Source organism: Lutra lutra, chromosome 1 (assembly GCF_902655055.1).
Source record: "Lutra lutra chromosome 1, mLutLut1.2, whole genome shotgun sequence".
Lineage (NCBI taxonomy): Eukaryota > Metazoa > Chordata > Mammalia > Carnivora > Mustelidae > Lutra > Lutra lutra.
Genome location: NC_062278.1, coordinates 133440928 through 133460864, shown reverse-complemented (window position 1 = coordinate 133460864; position 19937 = coordinate 133440928). Strand labels below are relative to the sequence as shown.

Genomic DNA, 19937 nt, shown 5'->3' with positions numbered 1-19937 from the left:
CTGCTGATCAGAGAGCCCGATGTGAGGCTGGATCCCAGAACCCTGGGATCATGACCTGAGCCGAAGGCAGAGGCTTTAACGCACTGAGCCACCCAGGCGCCCCGCAGTGGTGTTTTAACAGCAAAAAGCTGTAAATAGCTTAAAGGTATCAGTAAGAGCTATTTTGAAAAATCAGCATATATGTCTGCAGTGGAATACTATCCTGGCATTGAAGATAAAAAGAATTAAGGAAGATCTGTGTGTGCTTATGTGATGTGCTCTCCAGATTGTATTATTAACTGAGAAGAGATGCAGAGCAGCAGTGATGATATAACCCATCTGTGTGTTATTTTTTTAGTGTGTGTGTGTGTGTGTGTGTGTGTGTTCATAAAGCAGTTAATAACTTACTCTATTGACATCCAATGGCATATTCTACAGCCATTGTAAATATTATTTTGACAGAATTTTGAATAACTTGGACATTTTTGTGATGTAATGCTAGGTTAGAAAAGGGGGGGGCAGCATATTGGTGTCATTGTTTTTCTCCCTCACCTTTTTTGAGCATTTTCCAAGGTCATAAAATATTAAATGTTCTAAAAAACATCATTAATTTCTCTATAAAATAATGTCTTATTCCAGGGTTTTTAGGTTGTTTTCAGTTATTTTCAACTCATATATATTATTGAAGAAAATACCTAGTGGTGTTTTCTTTTCTTTTCTTTTCTTTTAAGATTTTATTTATTTATTTGACAGATAGAGATCACAAGTAGGCAGAGAGGCAGGCAGGGGTGGGGGGAAGCAGGCTCCCTGCTGAGCAGAGAGCCCGATGTGGGGCTCAATCCCAGGACCCTGGGATGACCTGAGCCGAAGGCAGAGGCTTTAACCCACTGAGCCACCCAGGCACCCCATACTAGTGGTGTTTTCAAACATTTCAAACAAGTTATCTTTCCTAAGATAAACGTCTCACAATTACTGGTTCATAGGCTATGACCTCTTATTATAATTACTGGTTCATAAAATGTGACCTTGATATTTATTGCCAAATTGTTTTTTATGATCCACAATGATTGATTGATTGATTTTTAAGATTATTTATTTAATTTAGAGAGGGCCAGGAGGGAGAGAGAGAGAGAATCTCCAGCAGACTCCGCACTGAACAAGGAGCTGGATGCAGGACTCGATCCTTTGACCCTGACATCATGACCTGAACCAAAATCAAGAGTCATTACTCTTAACCAAGTGAACCACCTAGGTGCCCCAGTCCACAAAGATTTTTAATGTAATGTCTTCAATTTTTGCATGTGATTGGTTGTTAAAAGTCATCATTTATTCAACAAATTTCAAAATTTGAGATAAAACAGTTGTTAATGCCTACTGTATGCCAAGTTCTCTTAAAAGCACTACACACACCATTATAAATGATACATGATTGCTACCTTGCTACTTAAGGTGTGATCCTGGGCCAGCACACTTAAACACTTAATTACACGCTGATGTGATTCGGGCTCTCATAGAATATGCTTAGGGTACCATGGAACACAGCACGACTGTGGTATAATTGTTACAATTAACCGAGAGAGAGACTAGATTCTTATACATCCCTTTGACTCTTCCTCTCCCACATTCCAACTAAAGAGTGACATTAACTGGTGCTAAGGAAAAATCTCTTCTTGCTCTGGTCAGAGTTCAAGTATTAACTGTACCTGACTGTAACAAGGATGTAGATAAGAAACTCACCCTAGTTTGTGGTGTCAGTGTCTGGCACCATTTATATATTTCACAGATCTGGAAGTTGATAAGCCCCCTTCGAGGATATATACTTTCATCTTGAATCCATAACCAAACCTGACCTTCTACCACCCCCTTTCTCTCTGGCTCCTTAGAATAGAGAAATGATTATCTAGTCTTCAGAGCATTTGTCCCAACCTCCAAAAAAAATCTCCAAGGAAATAAAACAATCCAGCCTCCGCAAATAGCATTTACCACTCACTTTATATTCCTTAGGGCAAGAAATTCTAAATTGAAACATTCTAATTAGGTTGATTAAATGAAATTGCCAGTATTTCACTATTATTTAACCTGTGAGAGTGGTAATGTCAAATGGTTCAACAAAAACTTGCAGTTTAATTCTTCCTGTTTCTTCCCAAGTGTATCCCAAGACTACCCATATATTAGACCTAATTGAAACTTTTTTTCACACGATGTGATTTCTGCAATTTCAGGCCCAGAAACAAAGAAGAAAAAAATTATTAACATGGGTTTGTGCTTGATTGTCCTTCCCAGTCAGATCATCAGTAAGATAAAATTAAAATACAATATTTCCTGAGATGGAGGGGAAAAGATTTTCTGCTTATTAAAAAGAGACTTCTAGCTGATGCAGAATCAGGAGTTAGGAACAAACATGGGCAAGCAAACCCGGCAAACCACCAAACAAATTGTGATTCATAATCTCCAACCTGAGCAAGGCTGGTGTCCTCCTTTTAAAACCAACAGGATGCTGAGAGTGTGTGATGAGCCCAAGATCATCACGGATGCAAATCTGTGCACCAGATATCCAGGGAGAATGAAAGAGAAGAGGGATGAGAGAGAAACAGTTCTTCAGCCTGAAATTGATGGAAGTCCCTTTTCTATTCCTCTTATCAGTTTTAAAACTCATATTGTAGGGGCGCCTGGGTGGCTCAGTGGGTTAAGCCGCTGCCTTCGGCTCAGGTCATGATCTCAGGGTCCTGGGATCGAGTCCCACATCGGGTTCTCTGCTCGGCGGAGATCCTGCTCCCCCCCCCCCCCGCCTGCCTCTCCATCTACTTGTGATCTCTCTCTGTCAAATAAATAAATAAAATCTTTAAAAAAAAAAAGAAAAAAGAAAACTCATATTGTAAAAAGTAAATTTAGTAATGCTGTAGAGGATGCCGGTATGTGAAATGATGTCCCAGAGCTTGGTAAGCTGGCCTGACTACATAAAAGCATCAGAATTCCCTGTCAAAATCACATTCATAGCTTTAAATGCTTTTCAGAATCTTGCTATTCAAAGTGTGATCCAGAGCTCCAGCCAGGGTTTCTCAGACTCTGAAGTGCATACGAATCACTTGGGGTCTTATTTTTGGCTTTTTTGTTTTTGTTTTTGTTTTGTTGATTCAGGAACTGCTGTTCGTTATTAAATGTCTAAACTGGTCCTTAGAAATTCTTGACTTTGACTAGCGTGAATGAATATGTGAAAGAACTGTGATCTGTCTTTCTTTTTTGTCAACATGATAACCATACTCTTTAATCCCCATCGCCTATTTCACCCATTGCCCAACCCCTCCTCCCCTCTGGTAACCACCAGTTTGTTCTCTGTCATTAAGTCTGTTTCTTCCGGAGCCTGGCTCAGAAGAGCACAAGACTCTTGATCTCAGGGTCATGAGTCTGAGCGCCATGTTGGGTGTAGAGGTTACTTAAATAAAAACTTTTTTAAAAAGTCTGTTTCTTGGTTTGTCTCTCCCTCTCTCTCTTTTTTTTTTCCTCTGCTCATTTTTTTTTGTTTTGTTTTGTTTCTTGAATTCCACGTACGAGTGAAATCTTGTGGTATTTGTCTTTTCTGACTGACTTATTTTGTTTAGCATTATACTATCTAGATCCATCCATGGTATTACAAATGGCAAAATTTCATTCTTTTTATGGCTGAGTAATATTCCATATTTACATACATCTTTCTCCAGTCATCTATCGATGGATACTTGAGCTGCTTCCATAATTTGGCTATTGTACAAAATGCTGCAATAAACATAGGGGTGCATGTATCCCTTTAAATTAGTGTTTTTGTGTTTTGGGGTAAATACCCAGTTGTGCAGTTACTGGATCACAGGGTAGTTCTATTGTTCAGTGTTTTGAGGAGCCTCTATACTGTTCTCCAGAGTGGCTGCAGCAGTTTGCATTCCCACCAACAGTGCAAGAGGCTTCCCCTTTTTCTACCTCCTCACCAATACCTGTTGTTGTGTGTGTATGTGTGTGTTTTAGAAAGAGAGAGAGTACATGTGTGCGAGCAGGGGTTGGGGGCAGAGGGAGAGGGAGCGAGAATCTTAAGTAAGCTCCACACTCAGCATGGAGCCTGGTGTGGTGCTTGATCCCACAATCCTCAGATCATGACCTGAGATGAAATTGAAAGTGGGATGCTTAACCGACTGAGCCACCCACATGCTTCTCTTGGGGTTTTGATTGTAGCCATTCTGACAGGTGTGAGATGATATCTCATTGTAATTTTGGTTTGCAATTTCCTGATGATGAGTGATGTTGAGCATCTTTTCATGTGTCTATTGGCCATCTGGATGTCTTCTTTAGAGAATTGTCAGTTCATGTCTTCTGTCCATTTTTTTAATTGGATTATTTGTATTTGGGGTGTTGAGTTGTATAAGTTCTTTATATATTTTGGACACTAACACTTTATTGGATATGTCATTTGCAAATGTCTTCTCCTATTTCATAGGTTGCCTTTTAGTGTTGTTGATTGTTCCCTGGGCAGAAGTTTCTTATTTTGATGTATTCCCAATAGTTTATTTTACTTTTATTTCCCTTGCCTCAGGAGAATAAATGTTGCTTGGGCCAGTGTCAGAAAAATTACTGCTTGTGCTATCTTCCAGGATTTTTATGATTTTAGATCTCACATTTAGGTCCTTGATCCATTTTGAGTTTATTGTTATGTATGGTGTAAGAAAGTGGTCCAGCTTCATTCTTCTGCATGTAGCTGTCCAGTTTTCCCAACAACATTTGTTGAAAAGACTTTTTTCCGATTTATATTCTTTCCTTCTTTATTGAAGATTAATTGGCCATTTAACTGTGGCTTTATTTCTAGGCTTTCTATTCTGTTCTATTGATCTATGTGTCTGTGTCAGTACCATACTTTTTTTTTTATTTCTAAAGCTTTGTAATGTAACTTGAAGTCTGGAATTGTGATACCTCCAGCTTTGATTATCTTTTTCAAGATTTTTTCGCTATTCAGGGTCTTTTGTGATTCCATACAAACTTTGGGATTGTTTTGTCTAGTTCTGTGAAAAATGCTGTTGGCATTTTGATAGGATTGCTTTAAATCTGTAGATAGCTTTGGACAGATGGACATTTTAACAATATTTGTTCTTCCAACCCACAGGCATGGAATATCTTTCCATTTCTTTGTGTCATCTTCAATTTTTTCCATCAGTGTTTTAAAGTTTTTTCGGAATATAGGTCTTTGACCTCTTTGGTTAGGTTTATTCTTAGGTATCTTACTAGTTTTGGTGCAATTGCAAATGGAATTGTTTTCTTAAGTTCTCTTTGTTGCTTCGTTATTCCTGTATAGAAATGCAACAGATTTCTGTATGTTGATTTCATATATATATTATATTGATTTTATCCATATATAATTTTATATATGTATATAGTTTATATATACAAACTTTAGGGTTTTCTATGTATAATATAGCTTCTGCAAATGGTGAAAGTTTTACTTCTTCCTCACCAGTTTGGAAGCTTTTTATTTCTTCTTGTTGTCTGATTGCTAGGACTTCTAGTACTATAGTAGGTGAATAAAAGTGGTGAGAGTAGACATCCTTGTCTTGTTCCTGACCTTAGGGGAAAAGTTCTGTTTTTCATCATTGAATATGATGTTAACTGTGGGTTTTTCATTGATGCCTTTTATTATGTTGAAGTAAGTTCCCTCTTAACCCTACTTTGTTGAGGGTTTTTATCATGAATGGTTGTTGTACCTTGTCAGATGTTTCTTCTGCATCTATTGAAATGATCATATGGTTTTTACCCTTTCTCTTATTGATGAGATGTATCCTGTTGATTGATTTGCAAATATTATACCACCCTTGCATCCCAGGAATAAATCCTACTTGTTAGTGGTAAATGATTTTTTAATGTATTGTTGCATTCAGTTTGCTACTATTTTGTTGAGGATTTTTGCATCTATGTTCATTAGAGATAATGGCCTGTAGTCAGTTTTGTTGATCTTTTCAAAGAACCAGCTCCAGGTTTCATTAATCTGTTCTACTGTCTTTGTTGTTTTTTAGTTTCATATCATTTATTTCTTCTCTAGTCTTTATTATTTCCTTCCTTCTGCTGATTTGGGGTTTTATGTGTTCTTATTCTAGCTCCTCTAGGTGTAAGGTTAGGTTGTTTATTTGAGTTTTTTTTTTTTTTTTTTGCTGCTTGTGGTAGGCATTGGAATTTCTAAAAAGCCCTCCTTGGTACCTTACAGGGCTATAAACTTCCCTCTTAGGACCACTTTTGCATGCCAAAGGTTTTGGACCCATTCAGGGTCTTGTTAAATGAAGATCCTGATAGAGCAAGTCTTGGGTGGATCTGAGATCCTGCATTTCTTTTTTTTTTTTTTCTTTAAAGATTTTATTTATTTATTTAACAGAGAGATGGAGAGTACTAGTAGGCAGAGGGAAAGGGAGAAACATGGGATCATGACCTGAGCCGAAGGCAGCTGCTCAACTGACTAAGCCACCCAGGTGCCCCAAGATCCTACATTTCTAACCAGCTGTCCTTCGATGTGATGCTGGAGGCTGGACCATGTTTTGGGCGCCCAGGTTTCAGTAGAAACAGCTACATCCTTCAACAGCTCATCCTTCAGGTCACATACTGAGCCCTGAAGACAGGAAACTCACCTCCCCTTCAGTGACCTTGCTTTTCCCTCATTCAATTCTTTCTACCTGTAAAATGGGATTAACAAAGCCAGGCTGTGAGTCCCTGGAGGCGGACTCTCCCAGCAGTATGAAGGTCTTCTAATTTGGAGATTATCTGATCCAATCCTTCCCCCTCCACTCCACGCCTTGCCTGTGCCTGAAGGCCGGTGCCAGAGAGCCTGCTGAGTTTGCATTTCTCTCCCATCCCACTGGACTCTGGGAAGCTCTGCAGGATAAGGGCTTCTCGCAGATACTCTGAGACAAGTGGAAGTAGCTACAAAAGCCATTTTCAAAACTATTCGGCAAACCTCACCTTAATGAGGGATCTTCTCCTTTGGCTTCAGGACAGGAGACAATTAAAAAACCCAGTGTTTCCAAGTGAAAGGCTTTAAGGGGGTTCCTGCCTGTCCTGCTCGCTCCCCACAGCATGTGAAAGCCCCGCTCAATTTTCCTTTGTCCCAGCCTGTCAAGAGCAGCTGCCAGCTTCGATTATTATTTTGAAACTCATTTCAGTCTTTCAGTGCAATTCACCAGAGAATGAGGTATTGATTCCCCAATCTCAGTTGTTTTTCCTAAGGCCTGCACCACATTGGCCTTCCTAGTCTCTCTCTGTCTCTAGGCCTCCTCCCTCCCTCCTCCTTGCTCTGGAATTCATGTCACTCTCCCAGTAAGTGTGCTGTGATAAGACCCCTCTGTAGTCCTTGAGGGAGAGGTATAATAAAGGCAACATATGGACATGTTGGAGAGACAAAATAATGAAAATCATCATTTTTTATTTATGGAGAAACATTTTGATTTGGACATAAAATGATACAAATCTAATGTAACAATGCTTTAGGAGTCAGGACTAGAAAGGAGTGTTCTCATTTCATGAGTCTATTCTCCTATGCATTGGAATTGCTGCAATGCCATGTGTGAAGGCTTGCAGGTCGTCTTGTCACTGGGGACCTCGATGACAGTTTAGCCAAGTAAATTTCACACTATGTGTGGGTAACCACATAATTGCCCAAACCAGGACACTTCTGACAATGGAATGGGTGCTGCTGGTGATCTTTTGTGTCAGAATAGTGCTGAGACTATCTCAGGTTAACCGAGATGTAACCCTTCCAAATACCGATAGTTTGTAATGTGATACCCAGTGATAGTATGGCATTGAGAGCTAACTGTGTCCAAGGAAAATTGCACCCAATGGAATTAAACAGGCAAGGAAGATTTTTCAAGACTGAAGCAACAGGGAGCTCAGTCGGTTAAGCATCTGCCTTTGGCTCAGGTCATGATCTCAGGGTCCTGGGATCAGCTCTGGTTGTCCAGCTCCCTGCTCAGCTGGGCATCTGCTTGTCCCTCACCCTCTTCCTCCTCCCTCATCCCCATTGGTGCTCTTGCTCTCTCTCAAATAAATGAAATCTTTTTTTAAAAAAAGACTGTTGCAATAGGAGAGAGCTTGAACTCAGCTCCGAATACCACAGGAGCAGAGGATTTATGGACAGCGAGCTGCGGGGATTGGGGGAGGTCAGTGGATGGAAAGTTACTAATAGGAACTGGGTTAGATATCAGGAGTGAGGACTGACTAAAGTTTGGTCAAGGAGGGAACCTTTGGGGAACCTCACCAAATGACAGGCAGCTTTTGGAATTTACTCTTCTCCCAGGAAACTCATAGTTTCTCACATCCTTGCCCTGACAAACCCTTCCAAACATATTAAGGCTGTAATTGCTTTTCCTTTGTGATTTATCTTCATTTTCCTTTGCAAATCCAATTATTTTTATTGTGTTTGAATAGGAAATTTATTTTCAGATCTCTGCTTCTACTTCAGCAAAGCTGGGGTGAAAATGACTTTTGAAAAATAAAAAATGTGGTTTGAATTGATTAAGGGGAGCACAGTGATTCAGCCAGGAAGGGCTTAATCAAGTGGCCAATATTTCACAGTGCATTTTTTAGGTGGGGTGCTTAGTGAATAGAACGAAAAGCAAGGAGACTTACTTATTCTGTATTTACTTCATATGTATGGCCATCCCACTGGGGGCCCAGTAGAGGATCCTCTGTCCTTATCACAGTAAATCTTTCTCATTTGTCTACAATGAAAGTGTTCGTTAGATGAACTCCTTGGTACCTTACAGGGCTTTTCAGAAATTCCAAGTTCTGATTTTTAAATCATTCTATCCCTCCCTGGGTTGTATTTTCTTGTTATAAAATATCCATGTTGATGCCATTGTAAAGGATCAGTGTCCTCTCTTTGCATCCAGGATTGAGGACTCCTTACCTCAGCTTCCCGGGTCTCTGCTCCTGCTTAACCATCTGCTTTGTCTCCTGTCCTCTCTTCCTCCAAATTAGGCCCCAACCACCTCAGTTTTCTTCCTTACAGGGCTTATAGTGCCTGGTCATGCCCTATTCTGTCAGTCGGGAGTGCTCCTGTCCCACATCCTGGCAGGGATGACTCATCTTTACTGTTCAAGTCTCCATTCAAATGTCATTCCTACTCCTACCCTCAGAGAGCTCTTTCTTTATTACATCAGCAAAGCAGCCTCCCTCCTCCAGTACCTCCCAGCCCCAGGCCAATGGGGGATGCTGGGCCTCTGCTACGGACCATGCCACTTCGGCCAACCTCCAGCCTCCACCCCTCCTCATGAAGCAACAAATCCAAGGGGCCAAGGGGATTTGCACACTCAGAGCCTGTGTCTCCTCTTCTAGACCATGGCCTAGTTATCTAGGGCCTTGCAGTTCTTTCCTCAGAGGGCCCCAAACCCATTTCCAGAGTCTGTGGGCCTCTGCTTCAGGTCTCTCCTCCCACCATGGGTGGTCTGGGCTGCTGGTTCTCACACCCTTAATCCGGAGGGGCACCACCGGGAAACTATTTGCAGAAAGCATGAGTGAATCTTGGACATAGGGGCTGGGGTATCAAATGTGTGTGTAAAAACCCCTCATGGTGGGAAACAGCCAGGCTAGAGGAGAAGGGAATGGGCCAATAACTAGGCATAAATGTCCAGAGGCTGGCTCACCCTGCTCTTCCCTATTCCAACACAGAACTCTGAGGAGTGTGAGAGTACTAAAGGCACACCTGGCCTTCCAGGTCTTTATAAAGTCAAAACGTCAATGTAAAATGTGTATCATATCAATGTAAAAGGTAGACCATGTTTTGTTTTTTTTTAAGATTTTTTTTTTTAATTTATTTGAGAGACAGAATAAAGAGAGAAAGAGTGTCTGCAGTAGCTGGGGGGAGAGGCAGAGTGAGAGGGAGAAGCAGGCACCCCCTTAGCAGGGAGCCTGTTGCAGGACTCCATCCCAGGTCCCTCGGATCATGACCTGAGCCAGAGGCAGACGCTTAACCGACTGAGCCACCCAGACGCCCCGAGGGAGATCATATCTTATTAAAAGTTTGTTAGCTTGGTTCATAACTTTTAATCATTTAGACATGCATGGGCTCCATCCATACTCTTGCTACATCCCCACACATGTCTCCTCTTCTTGGTCAGCCATCACACAGAGCCATCCACAGGACAGGGCCTGGTGGGCAGAAGAGGGCTGGTACCAAACATCTTCTGCCCTGACCCTTGCCAGGTGTCCCAACCCTCTTCTGGATAGCCCGCTCTCTCTCTTCCATCGCCATTTCATTTTATTTGCAGCACTGGCAAAAATCTGAAACTACCCTGTTTACTTGTTTACTGTCTGCCTTCTTCCCACTAAAAGCTGAGTTCCGTGAGGTCCCAAGCTTCTGGCAGCATTCCCAGCACTTGGCTGTACTAGGTGCTCATTAAAAATGTGCTGATGAAGTAACTTAGTGCGATCTGGGGTCAGGCCCACACTGGCTGCCAGACTGACTAAGAAAACTGCTCTGTCCCCAAGGCTTCTGGCCTCATTAGGGAGCAGACCTGAAAGCAAACAAAGTCCTGTGCTTTTAGTTTTTGCTCGTCAAGTGGTTAATTAATCTGAAAATAAAAATATAAATGTAGCCATTATTGGGGAGCTTCTACAGGGCAGAGAAAACAGTCTTCAAGGCAGATAAGCTCCAAGGAAAGGGAAAGATGAGACACACTCCTGTTCATGTAAGGGGGTAAGGGATGAGGGTGCCCTCGATGACCTATCAGAGCTGGTGGAAACTCTTTCCTTTTCTCTATCCCCAAAGAGACATTGCTTGTTGTTTTTCCAGGAGGGGGAAGGGGGAACGTGTTAAACATTTTCCACTGTTCAGCTAGAATGCTGTTTGGAGCAGGAGGCTAACATCCCCTCAGCTGCTGCTCTCTGCCTTATTTAACTTGCACAGCAGACGGTGACATCTGTTGAACAGCACTGCCTTGGCTGCCCCCTCCCTTGGAGGGGCTAGGGGCCTCTGGAGCTCTCCTCTGAGGCCTCCCACGTGCCGTGGGGCAGCGGGGCTTCCGGCAGCTGTGCACAGATTTCTGTTGCTTTCCACATGGCCCCACTGTCAAGCGTGAAGCATGGTCCTCTCCACGCAGGACTTTTTAAAAGTAAGGCTTATGTTTTCCCACTCAGAAATATGAGATCATTTTTATTCAAGGTTGATCAGATAGGCCCCTTAAAGACAATCCGTTTGAAATCGGGAGGAAAGTATAATAATGCTGAAAGCCGCACCTAATTGGAGCTCTGTCTTGAAAACCAACAACTAAAAATCACAAAAGTGATCTTATATTTTGCAAAATTAGGTTACAGTATCACTATGTGCTAATTCTTAGAATAAATCCTAGAGATGCATATATTTTTAATTAAAGTTGTATGATATCACTGTATTCCTTTTCTATTTGGCTTTCAGGGTATCTATTCATTTGTCCAATATGTATTTATTGTGTACTTACTATATATCAGGCACTGTTCTAGGTCATGGGATCAGTGAACAAGAAAGGTGAAAACAATCCATGCCCTATGGCATATTCTGTAGTGGAGTGACTGACAGGTTATAAAATATTATGGAAGAACAGAGTGTGCTGGAGAGTATCAAGTGCTAAGACAATACAAAGCAGGGAAAGAGAATAGGCAGTGGAGAATGGGAGTAAAAGTTACAGTTTTAAAGAGGGTAGTCTGGATAGTCTCTCTGAAAAGATCACATGAGGACACAGACCTGGAGGAGATGAAGGAGAGAGATAGGGATGTCTGGAGAAAGAACATTCCCATCAGAGGGAACAGCAGGTGCGAAGGCCATGAGGTAGAATGTGCCTGGGGTATTCAAGGAAGAGCAAGGGGCCGGTGTAACAGGAATGGAGGGAGGGAAGAGGAGGACGGAGGAGATGAATTTGGAAAGCATGGTGATAAGATGGTTCAGGATATTTTAGACCACCGGAAGGACATTGACTTCACTCTGACTGAGATGGGGAGCCCAAGACAGGGTTTTGAGCAGGGTTTTGACTTACTCTGGCTGATGAACTGATAACAGACTATGGGGGGGGGGCGGTAGGAGTGGAAGACCAACTGAGAGGCCACTGTAGCAATCAGGTGAGAGCATGTGGTGGCTTAGACCAGGGAGGTAGTGATGGAGATGACGGAAATGACCAAAGTCTGCCTCCTGCCTACAGTTTGAAAATGGAGCTGATAGGATTTATTAACTGGTCTGGTTATGAGAGACACTGGATTATTGGAATAAGAGAGAAAGAGAGGAATCAAGATGACTCAAAGATTTTTAGCCAGAGCAACTGGAAAGGAGGAGCTCATATGGACAGAAATGGGGAAGGCTGCAGCATTAGGATATTTGGGGAGGAAGCTCAGAAATCCAGCTGGGCATAAGATTTCTACCTATTGGTCAAGTGGAGATACCAAGTGAGCAGCACGCTCAGGGCATTCTTTCTTGAGCCTCCGGAAACTTACCTCACAAGCTGCTTCCTTTCCTTATGAGGACACCCCGTTTCTTACAGTATAGAGGGGACAAAGCTGTAGAGAAGAATCAAGAACTAGGCACCTGAAAACAACAAGATACTGTTACTACCAGGGCATCTTTTAGATCCAAGAAAAGGAAGGAAATTCTTGAACTGGTATAGCTAGAGCTCTCTGATAATGTCCCAAGATAATGGAAGGCTCTACTCTTATCTTTCAGCTAATACACAAAGGAGAGAGAGCTAGAGGGTGGGAGCTGGTAACTCCCATAGGCAAGGGCAACACAAATTGAGGGACAGTCTACAAAGCAACTTCCTTCAATCCTTTAAATGTGTCAAGGTCATTGAAGAAAACTAAAGAGGCACAACAACTAAATACAACACATGATTATTTTGACCTGGGTCCTTGTATTATAAGGGGCGTTATTAGACAATTTGGGAAACTTGAATGGATTAGATTATTAGATGACAGTAATGTATCAACATTAATTTCCTGATCTTGATAGCCATTCTGTAGTTTTGTGGAAAAGTGTCTTCATTTGTAGAAAATACACACCAAGTATGGAAGGGAAGGGGCATCGGGTTAGCAGCTTATTTTCAAAAGGCTCAGGGAGAAAAAGAATTCTTAGTATTATACTTATAACTTTCCTCCGTGAGATTGTTGCAAAATTAAATTAATATTTAAAACATGAAGACAGGGGGTCCTGGCTGGCTTGGTCCATAGAGTGTGTGACCCTTGATCTTGGGGTTGTGAATTCAAGCCCAACATACGGTGTAGAGATTACTAAAAAATAAATAACCTTTAAAAAAAAACAAAACAAACAACAAAAAAGTGAGGATATTTTTGTTTTACATCTTCTTCAGAGCCCCTAAGAGAGATAGATAATTAGAGGGCACAGAGATCAGTCAATATTGATGGGTAAATGGAAGTGATAAAATATATTGTTTGCAAGTTAAAAGTAAACATAAGAGAAAGTCAGTGAGGGAATTTGGAGGATAAGAGATTGAGTTTGGAGGAAACATTGAGGAGAGACAATACTCTCTTGTGGTTTAATGGAATTTTTTCAGCTGGAAAATCAGCCAATCACAAGTTGGGGATTGGCTTCAGGCAGCTGGAACTTCTTTAGGACCCTAGGGAGGCTTCCTCCAACTCTCCTGCATCCACTATCCATCTGGGCAGGACGGTGGTCCAGCCCGAAGAGCACAGACCTATAGATGAGGTGTCTGGACTAAGATGATCTTCAGGATCCCTTAAATACTTAAAGGACTTTGAATACGAGAATAAAGTTGATAAAAGGAGCATAGGAAGAAATAGATGAAAAATAATGAAAATATAGTGCTTTTCATTTGAAAATTTAAGTTCTTTTTGACATGCCCAGCTACCTAAAGGGGTGGTTCCTGCCCCCATCTCTCCTTCCATCCCTCCTTTAGAAAAAGCAAACTTATAACCTCTTCCTTAATGGGAACTGCATAAGGAGCACCCCCTCTCTTCTCAAACCTTGGATAACAGCAAGAGTCCCCTTAAATAGAATTTTCTATTTTATGATTTCTAAAATACTCAGATGCGTCATTGCAGAAATATTATAGCATGTTTTCCAAGTGTCAGAATAAATTTACACTGAAATATTACAATGCTAGAGTACCTATCACTTTTCTTTTGGCTTCAAATGAGTTTGTTTATAACATGCCTGATTTTTTTCATTGACCCATAATTTATTTAGAATAAATGAATTTACAAACACGGTACTATTTTATCCATATCTTTGTTACAGATTTCTATCAATTGTATTGTAATCAGATAACTAGATTTTGTATAAAATCAATTATTTGAAATGTGTTGAGGCTTGAGTTGCTGTCTAGTATATGGTTAGTTTTTGTAAATGTTATGAAAGTCTGGAAAGAATGAAGGTTTCTAACTCTCAGGGAGGGAGAGGGTTCTATATGTGTTTCTCAAGTTGAGCTTATTTAAGTATATTCATATTTTCTGTGTCGCTACTGATTTTTAAACTGCTTCACCTATCAGTAACTGAGCAAGGTGTATGAAATCCTATGCTATGGGGACATTTCTGTCAATTTCTCCCCATAGGGCTTTATGTATTTGGATTCTACTTTATAAGATGCCTACTAGTTTAGAATTTTTATTTCTTCCTGGTGAGTCAAACTGTTTTCATCATCGAGTGGCAATCTTTATTGTAATAATGCTTTTTTTTTTTAATCTATTTTGTTTCATGTTAATACAGTTATCTCCAGCTTTCTTTTGGGTATTTGCCTGGTATATCTTTTTAAAATTTGTTTATTCTCAACCTTTCAATGCCCTGTGTTTTAAGTGTACCTCTTGTAAACAAACTGGATTTCGTTTTTTAGTCAGTACTTGCCCATCTACATTTACTGCGGTTATGAACAATGGAGGGTGTTGAGGTCACAAACAAAATAATCCTTACAGGGAAGGTTAGCTCGAGCAGAGTCTCCAGCCAACAGTTGCACTCAAGATTCTGCTGCCAGGGAGGATAGAGCAGAAGGCAAGCACCATTTACAAAAAGGGGCCTGAAAGTCACATATTCCATGGGGGGGGGGGGGGGTGCCATATGTCACCCGAGCATCAACTTCCTTTGTAGAGAGATTTGTTCCATCTTCACCCACCAGGTTCAGAGACAGCCATTTGAAATATTAGATGTGGAGAGAAGGGGTGCAAATCATTCTTAATAAAGATTCCCAATGCTTATTAACACTAAATGATCACTAAGACCATAGTATTAAGGAGAAAATACATTGTACTTGTTCTATTCCCACAGTGGCTCATACATATTTAATGTTCAGGGATTTCTTATATTCTATAAAATTGTTTTCAAGCTTTCCTTAAACTATGCCTGAAAAGTAATCTATGTGTTCTCTTAATGCTTTCTGCTAAAATAGGTTTACATGATTATTTCTACAAAATTACTTTTATTTTTTCCTTCCATTCTGCCACTGGCTATCTTGGGTCTTTTTTTTTTTTTTTTTTTTTTAAGTTCACTCAGAAGATAAAACCATTTAAAATAGTGTCTTAACCAGAGGTAGAACTACAAAACTACTTGAAGCTTGCAGTTACACTGAGATAGGACTCTGGTATCATCCAGAATTGGGAAAGCAACAATAAAGCAATGGCAGACAAGCACCTGGTAGGTGACAGGTACTGTGCTAGGATATGTGTGTGTGTGTGTGTGTGTGTGTGTGTGTGTGTGTGTGTGTAATCTCCATGTAAATACGAAAATTCAGGGCTCACAGAAGTTAAGCAACTGGCCTAAGATCACATGGCCAGCAACAGGTAGAGCCAAGATTCCACTCCAGTGTCTGAGTCTGTAGTGATGAAAAGTGAGTCCTGGAGTGAAACTACTGGAATTCATGTCCCACCTCCACCACTTAAAAAAAATTGTGTGACAATGGGCAACTTATTTAATCCCCTCTCATAGCTCAGTTTCCTCACCCTAGATTGGAAATAACAATATCATATCCATAGGATTTAATGGGATGATATGAGGAGATGCTCAGAATAGAGCCTGGCACACGAAGAAGGCCCAAAAACTGTTAGTTATTATGGTTTCAGAGGACATTTTAGGGCTTCTTTCTCATCAATGGGTGCTGTTACTAGTCAGATTCCAAGTTTGTTTGTTTGTTTGTTTGTTTCTCTGAGAGAGAGAGCCAGTGCACATGTGGGGGGAGGGGCAAAGGGTGAGGGAGAAAGACTTTCCAGCAGACTCCCCGCTGACCTCGGCACCCAATGCGGGGCTAGATCCCACAACCCTGTGATTATGACCTGAGCCAAAATCAAGAGTCTGACACTTAACCCTCTGAGCCAACCAGGTGCCGGGATACCAAAGTTTCTTTAACATTATGTTCATCTGGTTCTCACCCTCTTCTTCACATGCCCTCCTCACCTGCCAAGCTGACTCACTGATTTCCCAGTGTTCCCACTATCGGCTGCCGCCTGGCTTTCCTCCAGCTGTTACGGCCCAAGTGAGATTGTGCCTTCTCTTCCTCGATGGGGTGTTTGATTTTCTCAAATTTCATGGGACTTTGTGTTTATTAAGAGTTCTTTTTTCCCACCATATCGAGGTTGCATGAGACACCCTTTAGATACCCAGTTGGTGATATCAAGTTGGCAGTTGATTCACAAGCCTGGAGTTCCAGGTGAAGGACAGGGTGGACCTACAGGAAGTCCTCAGCCTATAAATCTTATGAAAGACTCTCAAATGTAGAGGTCAAGATGAGGAGGAAGAAGAGTCAGCTGAAGAGGCTAAGAAGAAGCAGAGAGTGTAATAGGAAAAGCTCCTGGTGAAGATGGTATCACCAAAAGCAACAGAAGTAAGGATTTGAAGGAGAGAGTAGCCAGCTGTTGAATGTCAAGTAAGATAGTGCCGAGAAGAGACCAGAGGAGACAGCCACATGAAGGTCATTGCAAGAGTAGTTTATGGAAGGAATGAAGACCAAGGCCCAAGAGGAGCAGATTGAAGGAGAGTGTGCAGTCAGAAAGTGGCAACAGCAGCCACGTGACTCTTTCAAGAACCTTTGCTAGTGATGGCGGTTCAAGTGTTAGATGGGGAGGCAGGTGAACCGAGGGAACGTGGAGATCACGAGAAGCTTCTCGTTGAAAAGAGGGCACTAGGGCGTATTCTCTTCTGATGTGTATGTTCCAGGTGATGTAGAAACAGCTGCAGGCGGGAGGGCCCCTGAGCTGGTGACGGACGCTGAGATCCAGAGCACCCAGGGAGAGAACGGATGGTCTTTCATGGGAGCACGGATGGGCCCTTTGCTAGAGACGGAGGGAAGGCCAAGTAGATGGGGTAGTGGGGCACTTAGAACAGGGAATTTCTACGTGTTTGTTTTTGTTTCTCGATGAGATATCAGGTAAAGTCATCAGCTGAGAAGGACAGTGGGGCTTAGCAAGTTTGAGAATAATGAATAACGAAGAAGGTGTGAAATAGTTACTTTGAGCAGTGGAAAATAAGCAGACCAGAGAACTCCAGGAGGACAATGGGCAGTGCGCCATGACCATGAGCGCCGTTTTGAATTGCTGTCATTAATTATTTAAATGAGACCTGTTGGCCGAATTGGATGTTTTTCTCCTGGAATGTTCTCTTGTTCGGGTCTGGCCTAAGTAAATGGATGTCCAGGTTTAACCATTACAACTTTGTCAGAGGAGTTTGACCCAGGAAGAGGGGAGTGGAAGAGTCAAGGGAATCTGCAAGATTCTGATTGTAATAATGGACCATGGAATGCAACTGAGGAAAAGCAGGACATGGGGACATGAGGACACAAAGGGGCGACTGTCATCGTGGCGATAGGCTGAAGGATTGCAGGTGACCACGAAGTAGAAGAATAGGAAGAGAATAAAGGGATGGTTGTAGAGCATGAGGCTTGATGTCGATTCCAGAGAAGGTGTGGTTATTGGTGCTGAGGAGGTCAAGGGTGTGATCATGGAGTGTGTAACTGAGGAGGGTAAAGAAAATGATCACTGGATATGAAACAGCCAAAAGTCAGAGAGACCAAGAATACTGACACCAGGAGAATGGTGGCAGGAGCGGGTTGTGCGAGAAAGAGAGCATGAAGGTGACTTAAGTTATCCATGATTGGGGGAAGTGACAGGGTTTGCTAAATATCAGCAGAAGGAAACCTTGGGTTTCTGGGGGTGAGAGGGGTGACTAGGGATGTGAGGTGTCCTGGGATCAGTCCTGATCATCTCCAGGCAGAAGGTGGGAAATCTGCTCGAGCTGGACGGCCTAGAGCCCTAGGGCTGCCGAGTTCCCCAGCACAGGGCCTGTGTTTGAGTTTAGGGCTGCTAGCTGTGTGAGTCTGAGAAAGTCAGCCTGCTTATTCTCATCCGTCAAATAGAGATAAATGTGCAATGACTTTCTCATTCACAGGGATCATTTGAGATAATGAATGTGAAAGGATTTTGTATGCTCTAAAGTACCATTAAAAAGTGAGCTAAAATGTGAAAATGTATATATCTTAACATTATGATTTCTAGCTTCTGAACTAGAGCAAGATAAATCACTTTTCTTTTTGTCGGCCAGAGTACCTAACCTGGATGCTTGTGTTCTAGAGATGGCAGTGTTGAATAGTACTGAACAATAAGTGCTTAGAATATGAATTAGAACCTGTGAGGAATGCCTTCAGTGGTAGTGTCAACATCGCCGTCAACATCGTCTAAAGCAATGCTTTAAAAAAATCTGAAAAAGAAAAAAAAAACAAAAACAAACAAAAAAACCCCTCCAAACTCTGATTTTTCTTTTCACCAAATTCACTGATGAAGAATAAAGAAGCATTTCTTAAAGTTAAAGTCCTAAGAATATTTATGCATTTGACCCAATAATTCTATTCTCACAACTTTTAAAAACCTTTTAATCCCACTCAACATATATGTAGAAAAATGCAGAAATCGCAAAGGCACATATGAGTTTTCACAGAGGGAACACACTCATGTAATTCGCCTCGCTCACAGAAATTTGATGCCAGAAAATATTCCTCTGGATGAAAAACCTGCGCTCCTGAGGACGCTGGCTCAGTGCTATAGGGAAGAACGCTAAATGCTAGGTGGAGGAATGACTCGGTAAATGTTGGCCCATAAATTCAGTGGAACAGTGTGGAGCATTAAAAATGACAGTTTTGAACTGGAGAACAAAATTCGCAAAACTCGAATGCCCTTGAGGCAGGTAGGCAGGTGAAATCCAAGAAGCAGCCTGTTCTAAAACCATGCAAGGAAGGTGGGCTCGGGGCGGTAAGAAAATGCAGAGGGGAGAGTGCGAGCTGTGCCTAGACTTCCACACCAAAACGCTCAAGAAAGTAACACACTGGGGCGCCTGGGTGGCGCAGTCAGTTAAGGGTCTGGCTCTTAGTTTTGGCACAGATGGTGAACTCAAGGTCGTGGGGTCGAGTCCCACGTCAGGCTCTGTGCTCAGCGGGGAGCCTGCTTAAGGTTCTCTCTCCCTCTCCCTCTGCCCCTTCCTCTCTAAAATCAATCAATCAATTAAAAAATAAAAAGAAAAAGAAAAAAATAAAGCATAGTGCTGATCAAACAAAATATGCCCTGGGCCTAGCTGTACTTGTAGGCCTTTCATTTGTGACCCTCGCTGGAGGTAAAGGAAAATATAGGCAACGTAAACACACCAGGTATGGCCACTGTTGATTCTGACAACGCACAGGCCGTGGCTGCAGGAGGACAAGGGCCAGAGGTGAGCACAGAAAAACCAACGTTAGCCTGGGTGGGAGCCGGGCCAAATGACCTCACCCCTTCAAGCCTCAGTTTCTCCATCTGTAAAACAAGGGAATTAAAAAATGCCTCCTTCACAGAGCTGTTGTAAAGGTTAAGTGTGTAGAAAAGTGTGTTCCCTTCCTTTGCCTCTTCCTCCCCGTTGTTTTTATTGTTCTCATTAATATTATTTCTGACTTTATATCCAGCTCTCCTCTTCCCCCTCGTTCTCCCAACTCCAGCCACACTAGCCTTCTCGATATTTCTCC

The 19937-nt window shown here is 41.9% G+C and overlaps 1 protein-coding gene across 9 annotated transcripts in view; it reads left to right on the top strand.

Annotated features, from left to right (window-relative positions):
* The window catches only part of NEK11 (NIMA related kinase 11), a 239248-nt gene that overhangs the window by 217987 nt on the left and 1324 nt on the right, over nucleotides 1-19937 (top strand). The window lies entirely within an intron of this gene.